At 43.8% G+C, this 14,142-nt stretch overlaps 1 protein-coding gene across 1 annotated transcript in view; it reads right to left on the bottom strand.

The window, feature by feature from the left end:
* The window catches only part of LOC126160570 (uncharacterized), a 144,455-nt gene that overhangs the window by 75,419 nt on the left and 54,894 nt on the right, over positions 1–14,142 (bottom strand). The gene's annotated exons all lie outside the window — the stretch shown is intronic.

Below are 14,142 nucleotides of genomic sequence, written 5' to 3'. Positions count from 1 at the left end.
GTTGCCGCCGGTCGCGACACCTACAACGTGCTGACATGAGGAAAGTTTCCAACCGATTTCTCATACACAAACAGCAGACCCGTGTTGCCTGGTGAAACTTTCTTGTGATCCCTCGTGTAAGGAGGGTAAATGCTCACCATCACGTTTCCGACTTTGATAAAGGTCGGATTGTAGCCCATCGCGACTGCGGTCTATCGTATCGCGACATTGCTGCTCGCGTTGGTCGATATCCAATGACTGTTAGCAGAATATGGAATCGGTGGGTTCAGGAGGGTACTACGGAACGCCGTGCTGGATCCCAACGGCCTCGTATCACTAGCAGTCGAGATGACAGGCGTCTTATTCGCATTGCTGTAACGGATCCTGCAGCCACGTCTCGATCCCTGAGTCAACAATTGGGGACGTTTGCAAGACAACAACCATCTGCACGAACAGTTCGACGACGTTTGCAGCAGCATGGACTATCAGCTCGGAGACTATGGCTGCGGTTACCCTTGACGCTACATCAGAGACAGGAGCGCCTGCGATGGTGTACTCAACGACGAACCTGGGTGCACGAATGGCAAAACGTCATTTTTTCGGATGAATCCAGGTTCTGTTTACAGCATCATGATGGTCGCATCCGTGTTTGGCGACATCGCGGTGAACGCACATTGGAAGCGTGTATTCGTCATCGCCATATTGGCGTATCATCCGGCGTGATGCTACGGGGTGCCATTGGTTACACGTCTCGGTCACCTCTTGTTCGCATTGACGGCACTTTGAACAGTGGACATTACATTTCAGATGTGTTACGACCCGTGGCTCTACCTTTCATTCGATTCCTGCGAAATAATCCACGACCGCATGTTGCAGGTCCTGTACAGGCCTTTCTGGATACAGAAAATGTTCGACTCTTGCCCTGTCCAGCACATTCTTCAGATCTCTCACCAACTGAAACCGTCTGGTCAATGGTGGCCAAGCAACTGGCTCGCCACAATACGCCAGTCACTACTCTTGATGAACTGTGGTATCGTGTTGAAGCTGCATGGGCAGCTGTACCTGTACACGCCATCCAAGCTCTGTTTGACTCATTGCCCATGGCGTATCAAGGCCATTTATACGGCCAGTGGTGGTTGTTCTGGGTACTGATTTCTCAGGATCTATGCAACCAAATTGCATGAAAATTTAATCACATCTCAGTTCTAGTATAATATATTTGTCCAATGAATACCCGTTTATTATCTGCATTTCTTCTTGGTGTAGCAATTTTAATGTCCAGTAGTGTACTTGTGTGTCGAAAATTTAATGTACTGGAGTGCAGCAACACAACACACACATAGGGTTCTATTTCTCCCTGATAAGCTAACAGTTAAAAGGACTGTCTGTAACTTGCGCTATCACTGTTACACACTACACAACAACACGAAGAAAATATACAAAATTATTATTCAAGCATTTTCTCAAGGGCAGCGTTTCAGTGTGCATTTGAGTAAAAGAGGTGGCAATGAGGACAAAAAACAGAAACACATCCAGTCGTGCATTTCCGTCCGCATGAACATACATCGTCCACATGCCCACAATCATATACTATTGAATAGATAAAGTGCTAATTGAAATGAAAAACTACTTTGGAGTAATGTAGCGGCCTGAAATACACACATGTGACAAAAGTCATACGGCAGCGATATGCACAAATACGGATGGCGGTAGTATCTCGTACACAAGGTATAAAAGCGCAGTGCATTGGTGGAGCTCTCACTTGTACTCAAATAATTCATGTGAAAAGGTTTCCGACACTATTACGGTCGCACGAAGGGAATTAACCATTGTGAACGTGGAATGGTAGTTGGAATTAGACGCATGGGACATTCCATATCGAAAATCGTTAGCGAATTCGGTATTCCGAGATCCACTGTGTCAAGACTGTGCCGAGAATGCCAAATTTCAGGCTCTACCTTTCACCACGGCAACGCAGCGCTGACGGTCTTCACTTAAAGACCGAGAGCTGTGGCGTTTGCTTAAAGTTTTCGGTGCTGACAGACAAGCAACATCGCTTGAAATAATCACAGAAATCAATAAGGGGTCATGTTACACGCATGGGAGAAGCAAGGTTACCCAAGAGACTCATGGATTCAGCAGTAGAGGGTAGGAGGAGTCGGGGCAGACCGAGGAGAAGGTACCTGGATTCGGTTAAGAATGATTTTGAAGTAATAGGTTCAACATCAGAAGAGGCACCAATGTTAGCACTGAATAGGGGATCATGGAGGAACTGTATAAGGGGGGCTATGCTCCAGACTGAACGCTGAAAGGCATAATCAGTCTTAAATGATGATGATGATGATGATGATGATGATGATGATGATGATGATCAATAAGGGACATACGACAAACGTATCCGTTAGGACAGTGCCGCTAAATTTGCCCTTAATGAGCTGCGCCAGCCGGCCGCGGTGGTCTAGCGGTTCTAGGCGCTCAGTCCGGAACCGCGCGACTGCTACGGTCGCAGGTTCGAATCCTGCCTCGGGCATGGATGTGTGTGCTGTCCTTAGGTTAGTTAGGTTTAAGTAGTTCTAAGTTCTAGGGGACTGATGACCACAGATGTTAAGTCCCATAGTGCTCAGAGCCATTTGAACCACTTTTTTTGAGCTGTGCCAGCAGACGACCGATGCTAATGCCTTTGCTAACAGCACGACATCGGCTGCAGCCCTCTCCTGATTTCGTGAACATGTTGATTGGACGCTAGACGACTGGAAAACCGTGGCCCGGTCACAGTAGTCCCGATTTCACTCGGTTAGTGCTGATGGTAGGGTTCGGGAATGGCGCAGACCCCACGAACCCATGGTCTCAAGTCCTCAACAAGACATTGCCAAACTGGTGGTGGCATCGTAATGGTGTGGGCTGTGTCTACATTATATGGACTCGATCTTCCTGTCTGAATGAACTGATCATTGACTGCAAATGGTTATGTTCGGCTACTTGGAGACTATTTGCAGCCTTTCGTGGAGTTCATCTTGCCAAACAACGACGGAATTTTTGTGGATGATACTATTCCACAATACGAGAGTCGTGCACAAAGTAAGTCCCGTTTCTGTTTCTATCCGCGGCTGCACTACCATCGCAGTTCCGAGCATGCGCGGATGTTAATCTGACTCTATAGAAGACATATACGCCATTTTCAGGTCGCTGCGCCGACGTGTGTTGTAGTGCTTTTTTATAATGTCAGCCGTAATTGAAAATGACGCCGCATGTGAAATCAGATCTGTGATTCGTTTTCTCAATGCAAAGGAAGTTAAACCAAACGAAATTCATCGGCAAATCTGCGAGGTTTACGGACAAAATGTTATGAGTGATTCAATGGTTAGAAGAGGGGTCAGACTGTTCAATGAAGGACATGAGCAAGTGCACGATGGAAAACGAAGTGGATGCCCGTCTGTGGTGACGATGAACTGGTTCACACAACTGGAAAGAAGATTAAGCACAACCGTGAGTTTACACTTGGTGCCCTTGCTATGGAAGTTCCGCAAATCTCATGATCACTAATTCATGAAATTGTTACTGAAAAACTGAAATTTCGAAAATTTTGCTCACGTTGGGTACCCAAATTTCTTACTGAATAACACAAAAAACAACGGATGGGCAGTGCACTTCAGTTTTTGACACGCTACAATGAAGAAGGCGATGTTTTTTCTTTGTCGGATATTCGCGGGGGATGAAACTTGGGTATCGCAGGACACCCCTCAAATAAACGGCAATCAATGGAATGGAGACTCACTTCAGCCCCAACGAAGGTTAAGCCTAAGTAAATCTTGACACTTCGAAAAGTCATGTGCACCGTTTTCTGGGACAGAAAGGCATTTTGCCGATTGCTTTCTTACCACGAGGCCAAACAATCAATGCACATGGTTACTGCGAGACCATTAAGAAATTGCGCCTCGCAATGCAGAACAAGCGTCGAGGATTACTGTCAAAAGGTGTTGTTTTTTTTCACGATAATGCCTGGCCTCACACGGCAAATGTGACGAAACAACTCTTACGGGAATTTCACAGGGACGCTTCTGATCATCCTCCTTACAGCCCGGATCTCGCTCCTTGCGACTTTCATCTCTTCTAAAATCTGTCCTTGGTGGTCAACACTTCAACGATGATGACGAGCTGAAAGAACATGTTACCACATGCTTGAATACACAGGCGGCAACCATCTATGAAAAAGGCATACAAAAACTTGTGCCACGCTATGACAAGTGACTACAAAATTTCGGAAGCTATGTAGAAAAGTAGTTTAACAGTTGTAGATTTTGTACAATAAATATTTTTTCTGTATCTGTACAAGTTTGTTTTATACAGGGTGTTACAAAAAGGTACGGCCAAACTTTCAGGAAATATTCCTCACACACAAATAAAGAAAAGATGTTATGTGGACATGTGTCCGGAAAAGCTTAATTTCCGTGTTAGAGCTCATTTTAGTTTCGTCAGTATGTACTGTACTTCCTCAATTCACCACCAGTTGGCCCAATTGAAGGAAGGTAGTGTTGACTTCCGTGCTTGTGTTGACATGCGACTCATTGCTCTACAGTACTAGCATCAAGCACATCAGTACGTAGCATCAACAGGTTAGTGTTCATCACGAACGTGGTTTTGCAGTCAGTGCAATGTTTACAAATGCGGAGTTGGCAGATGCCCATTTGATGTATGGATTAGCACGGGGCAATAACCGTGGCGCTGTATGTTTGTATCGACACAGATTTCCAGAACGAAGGTGTCCCGACAGGAAGACGTTCGAAGCAATTGATCGGCGTCTTAGGGAGCACGGAACATTCCAGCCTATGACTCGCGACTGGGGAAGACCTAGAACGACGAGGACACCTGCAATGGACAAGGCAATTCTTCGTGCAGTTGACGATAACCCTGATGTCAGCGTCAGAGAAGTTGCTGCTGTACAAGGTAACGTTGACCACGCCACTGTATGGAGAGTGCTACGGGAGAACCAGTTGTTTCCGTACCATGTACAGCCTGTGCAGGCACTGTCACCAGCTGATTGGCCTCCACGGGTACACATCTGCGAATGGTTCATCCAACAATATGTCAATCCTCATTTCAGTGCAAATGTTCTCTTTACGGATGAGGCTTCATTCCAACGTGATCAGATTGTAAATTTTCACAATCAACATGTGTGGGCTGACGAGAATCAGCAGGCAATTGTGCAATCACGTCATCAACACAGATTTTCTGTGAACATTTCGGTAGGCATTGTTGCTGATGTCTTGATTGGGCCCCATGTTCTTCCACCTATGCTCAATGGTGCACGTTATCATGATTTCATACGGGATACTCTACCTGTGCTGCTAGAACATGTACCTTTACAAGTACGACACAACATGTGGTTCATGCACGGTGGAGCTCCTGCACATTTCAGTCGAAGTGTTCGTACGCTTCTCAACAACAGATTCGGTGACCGATGGATTGGTAGAGGCGGACCAATTCCATGGCCTCCACGCTCTCCTGACCTCAACCCTCTTGACTTTCATTTATGGGGGCATTTGAAAGCTCTTGTCTACGCAACCCCGGTACCAAATGTAGAGACTCTTCGTGCTCGTATTGTGGACGGCTGTGATACAATACGCCATTCTCCAGGGCTGCATCAGCGCATCAGGGATTCCATGCGACGGAGGGTGGATGCATGTATCCTCGCTAACGGAGGACATTTTGAACATTTCCTGTAACAAAGTGTTTGAAGTCACGCTGGTACGTTCTGTTGCTGTGTGTTTCCATTCCATGATTAATGTGATTTGAAGAGAAGCAATAAAATGAGCTCTAACATGGAAAGTAAACGTTTCCGGTCACATGTCCACATAACATATTTTCTGTCTTTGTGTGTGAGGAATGTTTCCCGAATGTTTGGCCGTACCTTTTTGTGACACCCTGTATAACCAAACGGAACTTACTTTGTGGACGGCCCTCGTAATTCACGACTGGTCTGAAGAACATTCACAATAGTTAAAGAGAATGATTTCGCCACCCACATCGCCCTAAGTGTATCCCATCGACACTAATAGGACGTAATGGAGAGGTCTGTTCGTGCAAAAAATCCTACACCGGCAAGCTGCACTACGCAAGGCAAAAAGAGGTCTCACACGATATTAGGAGGTATCCCATAACATACCTTTGTCACTTCGGTGTAAATCTTAATTTCAAACGTAAGCTGCCAGGTGCAGTGTAGCATGATTCTTATTAATACACTCCTGGAAATTGAAATAAGAACACCGTGAATTCATTGTCCCAGGAAGGGGAAACTTTATTGACACATTCCTGGGGTCAGATACATCACATGATCACACTGACAGAACCACAGGCACATAGACACAGGCAACAGAGCATGCACAATGTCGGCACTAGTACAGTGTATATCCACCTTTCGCAGCAATGCAGGCTGCTATTCTCCCATGGAGACGATCGTAGAGATGCTGGATGTAGTCCTGTGGAACGGCTTGCCATGCCATTTCCACCTGGCGCCTCAGTTGGACCAGCGTTCGTGCTGGACGTGCAGACCGCGTGAGACGACGCTTCATCCAGTCCCAAACATGCTCAATGGGGGACAGATCCGGAGATCTTGCTGGCCAGGGTAGTTGACTTACACCTTCTAGAGCACGTTGGGTGGCACGGGATACATGCGGACGTGCATTGTCCTGTTGGAACAGCAAGTTCCCTTGCCGGTCTAGGAATGGTAGAACGATGGGTTCGATGACGGTTTGGATGTACCGTGCACTATTCAGTGTCCCCTCGACGATCACCAGTGGTGTACGGCCAGTGTAGGAGATCGCTCCCCACACCATGATGCCGGGTGTTGGCCCTGTGTGCCTCGGTCGTATGCAGTCCTGATTGTGGCGCTCACCTGCACGGCGCCAAACACGCATACGACCATCATTGGCACCAAGGCAGAAGCGACTCTCATCGCTGAAGACGACACGTCTCCATTCGTCCCTCCATTCACGCCTGTCGCGACACCACTGGAGGCGGGCTGCACGATGTTGGGGCGTGAGCGGAAGACGGCCTAACGGTGTGCGGGACCGTAGCCCAGCTTCATGGAGACGGTTGCGAATGGTCCTCGCCGATACCCCAGGAGCAACAGTGTCCGTAATTTGCTGGGAAGTGGCGGTGCGGTCCCCTACGGCACTGCGTAGGATCCTACGGTCTTGGCGTGCATCCGTGCGTCGCTGCGGTCCGGTCCCAGGTCGACGGGCACGTGCACCTTTCGCCGACCACGGGCGACAACATCGATGTACTGTGGAGACCTCACGCCCCACGTGTTGAGCAATTCGGCGGTACGTCCACCCGGCCTCCCGCATGCCCACTATACGCCCTCGCTCAAAGTCCGTCAACTGCACATACGGTTCACGTCCACGCTGTCGCGGCATGCTACCAGTGTTAAAGACTGCAATGGAGCTCCGTATGCCACGGCAAACTGGCTGACACTGACGGCGGCGGTGCACAAATGCTGCGCAGCTAGCGCCATTCGACGGCCAACACCGCGGTTCCTGGTGTGTCCGCTGTGCCGTGCGTGTGATCATTGCTTGTACAGCCCTCTCGCAGTGTCCGGAGCAAGTATGGTGGGTCTGACACACCGGTGTCAATGTGTTCTTTTTTCCATTTCCAGGAGTGTATTTTTGAGGCGTCTATCATGCACGGAACTTTCTAGAATCTAATTCCTTACATGAGCACTGTAATAATAATCTGATGCTTTTTTCCTGTTACCCAAAAGAAAGGTACAGACTTCAGGCAGGGGCGAAACACTTCAGACGGGACGACAAATTTAATGTTCACAGCAATCATTATACTGTCTGGTTAAGCATGTACAACGTTACTGAATGGTCAATTTACAAAATAAGCAAGTCCCAACGGAAACGCCGCTCACAAACTATTGAAGCTGTAGAGACGGAGTAAATGCTGTCGAAACCTCCAATTTGGTCAAAAAGCGAATCCTCATTCGCTTAGTCATCCGTGTACTGCATCATGGAGCTTCTGGTCTTATCCCAGTCAGTTATACTCACTACCTGGCAAAAAAATGAAGCAGCCAGAAGTGGTCGGATATTTCACTGACAGCTACAGTGTCTGTGACTGTATCTTCATTATACCAGCATAAGGTTTCTGACTATGTGACATGTGGAAGTTCGAATCAGTCGCGGAGGCGTACTCGGATAGTAGAAGTGGTCACGGCGACCGCATGCGATAACCGGGAAATCTGAGTTTGATCCCCGGGTTGCTACAAATTTTTATGTGGTACAAAGAGCTGACGTCACCACAGAGTCGTAGAAAGTGAAGCTATTTCATAATGTTTGCCACAGGTGTATTTCTCAGTGACAGTTACAGTGTCTGCGTGCATGTCTCAAAGGACATTGTATTGTGAAGATACAGCCACTGTATAAACATAGATATTCAAAACCATCAATGATGTATTCTTGACGATATAATACTTGTTTCGCATTGCGGGGATCACGAAAATTTTGAATCGGTCCTGGAGGAGCGTTCAGGCAGCCGAAGTGGTGCAAGCGACAGCTCCCGATAAACGGGAATTCCGGATGCGAGTCCTGGTCCAACACAAATTTTCATGTGTCTAAACAGCTGACGTCAACGCATAGTGACAAACTGTGAAACTATTTCGACATGGTCGGGTGTCAATGTAACTCCATACTCGTGGATACTATCGACAGTTATGCCAATAATTAGAGCTGCAATACTCTGTCACAGAATGGCCCCATCAGAGTGCATTTATGTCGTTCGTGTTTAATGTTGTACAAGGCCGGGTACGATATATGTGTACGATGCGCGAATAGCGTCAGATATTGAATGATGACTAAGTTAGTCATGTGCTCGATAGCTCATTTGACCCAATCTTTTATTGCAATTATGTGGAAACAATCAGTTTACAGGATATGTATCCATGATTAGCGTCGACTTTAATGAAAACAGATTTTTGTCCTTTTCGTGCCACTACACCTTAAAACTAGGTTAACCTTTTTTCCCATACTAGCAGTTTTCAAATAAAAAGAATAGAAATTCGTCCAGTGAAAAGAAGGAGCTGTTCAGGAGAAATGAACTTAGGTTACCTGTCGGACTTTTATGGTATTGGGCAAATAATCAATGCCGTGCGGGATTAGCCGAGCGGTCTTAGGCGCGGTTGGTCCCGGCGGAGGTTCGAGTCCTCCCTTGGGCATGGGAGTATGTGTTTGTCCTTAGGATAATTTAGGTTAAGTAGTGTGTAAGCTTAGGGTCTGATGACCTTAGCAGTTAAGTCCCATAGCCGGCTGGGGTGGCCGAGCGGTTCTAGCGCTACAGTCTGGAACCGCGCGACCGCTATGGTCGCAGGTTCGAATCCTGCCTCGGGCATGGGTGTGTGGGATGTCCTTAGGTTAGTTAGGTTTAAGTAGTTCTAAGTTCTAGGGGACTGATGACCTCAGAAGTTAAGTCCCATAGTGCTCAGAGCCATTTGAAGTTAAGTCCCATAAGATTTCACACACGCAAATAATCAATCATTTCTGAGCCACTGACAGCTTTCGTGATGGGTAATAAAGATCATTTTTTTTGTCTATAGTGTGGACAGCATTGTTGTTCTCCGACTGCGATGGGTTATTTGTGACGGATTTCATTAACGCTTACCGTACATCTCTTGCGATGGTCCAGTTACAATGCCAACTCCTTGAAGAGGTACATACATGACGAACGCTGGTGAACACCACATATAATTCTTAGTCCTCGCTTTTGTGCAATGAGTACTCTCTTCCTAAGCGAACGTTTACCCCAGAAAATTGTTCCACAAGACATTACTAAGCGGAAATATGCAAATTATGTTAGGAGGTTGATTTGCATGTTACGAAGCCTAGAAATCATACAGAGAGCAAAAGTAGCTGAACTTAGTTTTTTGAAAAGCTGAGTTATATGCTTCTTCCAGTTCATGTTTTCATCAGTTTACACACCCAAAATTTGGAGCATTCTCCCCTACTTTATTGCTTCCTGTGCATGTGCTACACCAGTTGCTGCTACGACTCTACTTTTTGTACAGGATTGAGTATCGCGTCTTTTCTAAAAATTTTGGGGACATTCCATTTTCAGGGAACCACTTAATAATTGGGAAAAATAATTAACAATTCTGTCTGACGGTTTCTCTCTAATGGGATTTATTAGAACACTATTATCGCGTGAAAAAATGCACATTCTCCTTGTTTAATGTTTAGTAGAAGGTCATTCACATATATAAGGAGTAGAAGTGCACCAAAAATTGAACCCTGTGGGATACCCTTTGTGATTTCCCCCAGCCACTAGAATTTTCTACCTTTCCAACAGTGTTTGAATTGTTCAGCACAAATTTTTGTCCTGTTTGTTGAGTATGTGTAAATCCAACAAGGTCATAAAACTTAAGTTTTTCTAAGAGTTTAACATGATCTACACAACCAAACCCTTTGGAAAGATCATAAAAAATACCAGCTGTCGATAGATTATTACTTAAGGCTTTTAATACGTGTAAATAGCACTCTCAAATGAACAACGCATTTCGAATCCAAACTGTGATAAGCTAAGCAAATCGTTTCTGCTTGCATGTGAGACTATCCTTGGGTACATTACTATTTTGAAGACTATGACAAAAAATTAATAAGTAAATTACATTATCTTTTAAATCTTTCTTTTCACCTTCCATACAAGAGACTTAACAATTGCTTATACTGAGAGGGAATAAAGATGCCACATACCTGTGTGAAACAGTCTTATCAGAATCTGACACAGTTTGAAAGGGGTGTCATGGCGGTTCTCCATTTGGCTGCATGTTCGAGTAGTGCAATATCCGGATTTGTGGGGCAATCGAATGTGACAATGGCCCAATGTATGCCTGCATGGGAACGCGATGGGTGGCAAACTCGTTATCAAGCTTATGGTCGACCACGTCTGGCCACCATAAGCGAGAATCGCTGCAATGTGGACCAAGCACATCGTAAACTGTTCACATCCGTGCTTGCTATCCGACAACAAGTAACAGATTCCCTGCTACATTCTGTCATCCTGTGCTATTGGCCGCAGACTAGCAGCAGGCAGATTAGAGAGTTACCGTCCATGCACAGGCTGCCGTTGACATCACATACAAAAGGCTGCGTTTGGAATAGTGTAGTGACAGGGAAGCATGGAATGCTGATGAATGGACCGCAATATGTTTAACGAAGAATCGCAGTTCTGCACATAACTACTGTCGGCGAATGTGACCGCCTTGCAGCTATCCAAATATAGGATTATCGACAGGTGTGAAGTTCGTGGTACGGAAAAGTCAAGAAGTCCACGTCGCAGGACAGCTGGGGCGCCAAGAGTAAACTTCATATTTTTCAATGTCATTTGTGAAGTAGACAGCATATCAAGAAAAATGAATCTTACCAAATCTGTAAGTAGACTCTTACTATTATTATTATTATTATTATATCTTCTTTCCTTTCTCAGACCTTAGATCTGGTTAAAAATGGAAAGTGGCGCGGACCTTGATCAGGCGTGACTTCCTTTTAACTGTACAGTATATGTTATATTGCATTTAGGAACTTTCGGGTAATTGAACATGTATCAATAATTACGGATTTCTGTAATTGTATATATAAGTTTGGATGTAGCTGTATTGCATTGATATACTGGTGGATATTGTGTTGTATGACTCCTGTAGTTGATAGTATAATTGGTATAATGTCAACTTTATCCTGATGCCACATGTCCTTGACTTCCTCAGCCAGTTGGATGTATTTTTCAATTTTTTCTCCTGTTTTCTTTTGTATATTTGTTGTATTGGGTATGGATATTTCGATTAGTTGTGTTAATTTCTTCTTTTTATTGGTGAGTATGATGTCAGGTTTGTTATGTGGTGTTGTTTTATCTGTTATAATGGTTCTGTTCCAGTATAATTTGTATTCATCATTCTCCAGTACATTTTGTGGTGCATACTTGTATGTGGGATTACGTTGTTTTATAAGTTTATGTTGTAAGGCAAGCTGTTGATGTATTATTTTTGCTACATTGTCATGTCTTCTGGGGTATTCTGTATTTGCTAGTGTTGTACATCCACTTGTGATGTGATCTACTGTTCCTATTTGTTGTTTGCAAAGTCTGCATTTATCTGTTGTGGTATTGGGATCTTTAATAATATGCTTGCTGTAATATCTGGTGTTTATTGTTTGACCCTGTATTGCAATCATGAACCCTTCCGTCTCACTGTATATATTGCCTTTTCTTAGCCACATGTTGGATGTGTCTTGATCGATGTGTGGCTGTGTTAGATGATACGGGTGCTTGCCATGTAGTGTTTTCTTTTTCCAATTTACTTTCTTCGTATCTGTTGATGTTATGTGATCTAAAGGGTTGTAGAAGTGGTTATGAAATTGCAGTGGTGTAGCCGATGTATTTATATGAGTGATTGCTTTGTGTATTTTGCTAGTTTCTGCTCGTTCTAGAAAGAATTTTCTTAAATTGTCTACCTGTCCATAATGTAGGTTTTTTATGTCGATGAATCCCCTTCCTCCTTCCTTTCTGCTTAATGTGAATCTTTCTGTTGCTGAATGTATGTGATGTATTCTATATTTGTGGCATTGTGAACGTGTAAGTGTTTGAGTGCTTCTAGGTCTGTGTTACTCCATTTCACTACTCCAAATGAGTAGGTCAATATTGGTATAGCATAAGTATTTATAGCTTTTGTCTTGTTTCTTGCTGGCAATTCTGTTTTCAGTATTTTTGTTAGTCTTTGTCTATATTTTTCTTTTAGTTCTTCTTTAATATTTGTATTATCTATTCCTATTTTTTGTCTGTATCCTAGATATTTATAGGCATCTGTTTTTTCCATCGCTTCTATTGAGTCACTGTGGTTATTCAATACGTAATCTTCTTGTTTAGTGTGTTTTCCCTTGACTATGCTATTTTTCTTACATTTGTCTGTTCCAAAAGCCATATTTATATCATTGCTGAATACTTCTGTTATCTTTAGTAATTGGTTGAGTTGTTGATTGGTTGCTGCCAGTAGTTTTAGATCATACATGTATAGCAAATGTGTGATTTTGTGTAGTATGTTCCAGTAATATTATATCCATAATTTGTATTATTTAGCATGTTGGATAGTGGGTTCAGAGCAAGACAGAACCAGAAAGGACTTAATGAGTCTCCTTGGTGTATTCCACACTTAATCTGTACTGGCTGTGATGTGATATTAGAGTTTGTTTGGATGTTAAGTGTGGTTTTCCAGTTTTTCATAACTATGTTTAGGAACTGTATCAATTTAGGATCTACTTTATTATTATTATTATTGACTTTTTTTTCTCAGACTTAAGTCTGGTTAAAAATGGAACGTGACGCGGACCTCGGTCAAGCGTGACTTCCTTGTAGCTGTATGGTATATGTTATATTGCATTTAGGAACTTTCGGGTAATTGAACATGTATCAATAATTACAGATTTTTGTAGTTGTATATATATGTTTGGATGTAGCTGTATTGCATTGATGTACTGGTGAATATTGTGAGGTATGACTCCTGTAGTTGATAGTATAATTGGGATAATGTCGACTTTATCCTGATGCCACATGTCCTTGACTTCCTCAGCCAGTTGGATGTATTTTTCAATTTTTTCCCCTGTTTTCTTCTGTATATTTGTTGTGTTGGGTATGGATATTTCAATTAGTTGTGTTAATTTCTTCTTTTTATTGGTGAGTATGATGTCAGGTTTGTTATGTGGTGTTGTTTTATCTGTTATAATCGTTCTGTTCCAGTATAATTTGTATTCATCATTCTCCAGTACATTTTGTGGTGTGTACTTGTATGTGGGAACGTGTTGTTTTATTAGTTTATGTTTTATGGCAAGTTGTTGATGTATTATTTTTGCTACATTGTCATGTCTTCTGGGGTATTCTGTATTTGCTAGTATTGTACATCCGCTTGTGATGTGATCTACTGTTTCTATTTGTTGTTTGCAAAGTCTGCATTTATCTGTTGTGGTGTTGGGATCTTTAATAATATGCTTGCTGTAATATCTGGTGTTTATTGTTTGATCCTGTATTGCGATCATGAATCCTTCCGTCTCACTGTATATATTGCCTTTCCTTAGCCATGTGTTGGATGCGTCTTGATCGATGTGTGGCTGTGTCAGATGATACGGGTGC

The sequence above is a fragment of the Schistocerca cancellata genome, chromosome 2 (genome assembly GCF_023864275.1).
Source record: "Schistocerca cancellata isolate TAMUIC-IGC-003103 chromosome 2, iqSchCanc2.1, whole genome shotgun sequence".
Classification (NCBI taxonomy): Eukaryota; Metazoa; Arthropoda; class Insecta; order Orthoptera; family Acrididae; genus Schistocerca; species Schistocerca cancellata.
This window is presented reverse-complemented; position numbering and strand designations above follow the sequence as displayed.